The sequence below is a fragment of the Coregonus clupeaformis genome, chromosome 7 (genome assembly GCF_020615455.1).
Source record: "Coregonus clupeaformis isolate EN_2021a chromosome 7, ASM2061545v1, whole genome shotgun sequence".
In the NCBI taxonomy this organism is placed as follows: Eukaryota; Metazoa; Chordata; class Actinopteri; order Salmoniformes; family Salmonidae; genus Coregonus; species Coregonus clupeaformis.
In genome coordinates, this window is record NC_059198.1 from 51,102,351 (window position 1) to 51,106,048 (window position 3,698).

A 3,698-nucleotide genomic window follows, 5' to 3' on the forward strand; every position below is an offset into this window, starting at 1 on the left:
CCCTCCCTCCCTCCCCACTCTAATCTAGCTGTGGGACCATACAGGCATACAATGCGTGGCCCATTATTGGCAGGTGGAAGCCTTCGACGTGAAGGGGGCGAACGAATGCATTTCTGGAGATGACTGTAAGGCAGGGAAAGATTGAATTCCCCCCTCTGTTCTGTGTGGAGGGAAAGTGGGAGAAAATGGTGAGTCTCACAGAACGAGGCAATGATAGATGAGGTACATGGAGCAACACAGCCAGGCTGAATCAGGAGAACTGTCTGCCAGCTAAATGCCTCTCTCTACCTTGCTCTCTCTCTCTCACACACGCTCTACTTCTCTCTCTCTCTCTCTACTTTCAATCCATCTCTCTCTCTCACACACACTTTTCTCAGTCTTGCTAAGGTATCTCTCTCTGCCCCCCCCACCTCTCTCTCTCCCCCTTCTCTCTCTCTGCCCCCCTCACTCTCTCTCCCCCCTTCTCTCTCTCTCTCTGCTCCCCCTCTCCCCCTCTCTCTCTTTCTCCCCCTTCTCTCTCTCTCTCTCAGTTTTTTTAGTTCTTACCAGCCGCAACAGATCTTGAGTCGTTTGAAGATTGTTCTTTGAATCATTGCTTAAATCATAACTATGAATTGCTTTAATCATAACTGTTAATTGCTTTAATCATAACTGTAACTTTTACTTTTCATCTGTTAAAAAGGATGTTCAGTCTTACACACACTTATCAACATACGTCAACATATTGACAGTTAATCATTGTGGTTTTACCTCACACCCCCATCTCTCATTGTTATGAAATACATCATTCTATGTGTCAGAAAGGTGGGTTATTGTCCATCTTTACCACAGGAACTCTTCCTTGTTTAGTCACCACCCACTATTCGTGGTCGCCTGGGGGACGAGGGAAGGAGGCTAACTGCTTCTCTTCTCAGGGATAGATACATTCTCTTTTAGCCTCCATTCATTGTTTAGATAGATGTACATGTCATCCAAAGGGTAAGTATTTGGATATCTGTGACATTCTGCTAACCTGGAATGACTTTGAGGAAAGATGTGTGAGAGATGAAGCGGGCTGAAAGCAGGGGGCAGAAAGCAGAGGGCAGAAAGCAGAGGGCAGAAAGCAGAGGGCAGAAAGCAGAGGGCAGAAAGCAGAGGGCAGAAAGTAGGAGGCAGAAAGTAGGAGGCAGAAAGTAGGAGGCAGAAAGCAGAGGGCAGAAAGCAGAGGGCAGAAAGTAGGGGGCAGAAAGCAGGAGACAGAAAGCAGAGGGCAGAAAGCAGAGGGCAGAAAGTAGGGGGCAGAAAGCAGGGGGCAGAAAGTAGGGGGCAGAAAACAGAGGGCAGAAAGAAGAGGGCAGAAAGTAGGAGGCAGAAAGCAGGGGGCAGAAAGTAGGAGGCAGAAAGTAGGGGGCAGAAAGCAGGGGGCAGAAAGCAGAGGGCAGAAAGCAGAGGGCAGAAAGTAGGAGGCAGAAAGTAGGGGGCAGAAAGTAGGAGGCAGAAAGCAGGGGGCAGAAAGTAGGAGGCAGAAAGTAGGGGGCAGAAAGCAGGAGGCAGAAAGCAGAGGGCAGAAAGCAGAGGGCAGAAAGTAGGAGGCAGAAAGTAGGGGGCAGAAAGTAGGATGCAGAAAGCAGAGGGCAGAAAGCAGAGGGCAGAAAGTAGGAGGCAGAAAGCAGGGGGCAGAAAGTAGGAGGCAGAAAGTAGGGGGCAGAAAGCAGGAGGCAGAAAGCAGAGGGCAGAAAGCAGAGGGCAGAAAGTAGGAGGCAGAAAGTAGGGGGCAGAAAGTAGGAGGCAGAAAGTAGGGGGCAGAAAGTAGGAGGCAGAAAGCAGAGGGCAGAAAGCAGAGGGCAGAAAGTAGGAGGCAGAAAGCAGGGGGCAGAAAGCAGGGGGCAGAAAGCAGGGGGCAGAAAGCAGAGGGCAGAAAGCAGAGGGCAGAAAGTAGGGGGCAGAAAACAGAGGGCAGAAAGAAGAGGGCAGAAAGCAGAGGGCAGAAAGCAGAGGGCAGAAAGTAGGGGGCAGAAAGCAGAGGGCAGAAAGTAGGAGGCAGAAAGCAGGGGGCAGAAAGCAGAGGGCAGAAAGCAGAGGGCAGAAAGTACGAGGCAGAAAGCAGGGGGCAGAAAGTAGCGCAGCCAGGTGGGGATCAGGCAAACAAATCAGACAAATCAAATCAAGTTAACAGAAAGAACAGAAGGTTATGCACAATATTAGAGACAAAAACAAACAATGTACTTATTTTCCGCCAAGGTACTAGATAGTTCTCTGCAGTCAACGTTGGCATGACCTCACTTCACGCTGTTAGTTTTTGTTGTGCTTTTTTGTTTTCCAAGGGACATGGCTAAGCCTCACCATGGGTGAACCACTTTCTTGATCATGGTATCTCCCTTGCCAGGTAAGTATACCCTGTTAAGTTTGATGGTAAACGTATGTGCGTACACACTCATGCACTGCGGTGGAAATAGATATTTCGTAGCGCTGTAATTAAGACATAAAAATACAGCATGCTTCATTTGATCAAGGAAACGCAGTGGTAGAAATAGCATGCCGTATGTCAAGAAGGAAAGATTATCTTTAAAAGTATTGCTTCCCTCCTCCTCCTCCTCCTCCTCCTCCTCCTCCTCCTCCTCCTCCTCCTCCTCCTCCTCCCCCCTTCCTCCTCCTCCTCCTCCTCCTCCCGCTCCTCCTCCTCCCCCTCCTCCTCCTCCTCCTCAGACAACTACTACTTCTCATCAAGCGTCCTATATTTAATCAGTGGAACTTAATGCTTTACAAACAGTCTCAGGAAATTTTAATGAGAGTCCCTAATTAGCCAATGGTGAAGTCATAATCACTTCTGCAACGCATTAAGCTGTGGGTCTGTTAGCAAAGTAATGAATCCAGATCTGTCATCTTCAAAGTCGAGTGGTGAATAGCACTCATTTTGCTCTTAACCTCTAGCTCCTCTGCTCCACGGGTAAAAATGAAACGCTTAATCCACACGCCGCACCAAAGACTTGGACCGCCAAAACTGAGATGAGGATGTGTTTGTGTGTGTGTGTGTTTGTGTGTGTGTGTTTGTGTGTGTGTGTGTGTTTGTGTGTGTGTTTGTGTGTGTGTGTGTGTGTGTGTGTGTGTTTGTGTGTGTGTGTTTGTGTGTGTGTTTGTGTGTGTGTGTTTGTGTGTGTGTGCGTGTGCGTGTGTGTGTGTGTGTGTGTGCACGTTTGTGTGTCATAGGACCTTCTCTCCGACTAAACTTAACATCATTTATTTATCCTTGCTGTTGCTGACCGGTGGTCTCATTATCAGATTGCACTTTGAAACCGAGACTTTCAGGAACATTCTGACACCAGATGTAAGGGAGGGAGGGAGAGGAATGGGGAGATGGTGACTAGTCAGAGGAATGGGGAGATGGTGACTAGTCAGAGGAATGGGGAGATGGTGACTAGTCAGAGGAATGGGGAGATGGTGACTAGTCAGAGGAATGGGGAGATGGTGACTAGTCAGAGGAATGGGGAGATGGTGACTAGTCAGGCCTCTCAAGAGATGGTGACTAGTCAGAGGAATGGGGAGATGGTGACTAGTCAGGCCTCTCAAGAGATGGTGAGGTAACATGAAAAGTCGCTTGCCAAGTGTAGGCGGAGCCAAACACCAAACACCAAACAGCCCAGCTGGCACAGCATCATCAACAACAAAAAACAAACACACACACGTCAAGATGGCGCCGACAGACAAGGCAGTATCATCAA

At 48.8% G+C, this 3,698-nt stretch overlaps 1 pseudogene; it reads right to left on the reverse strand.

The window, feature by feature from the left end:
- Positions 1-2,172: 2,172 nt before the first annotated feature.
- Positions 2,173-2,373, reverse strand: LOC121570786 (annotated as a pseudogene).
- Between the last annotated feature and the right edge of the window lie 1,325 nt (positions 2,374-3,698).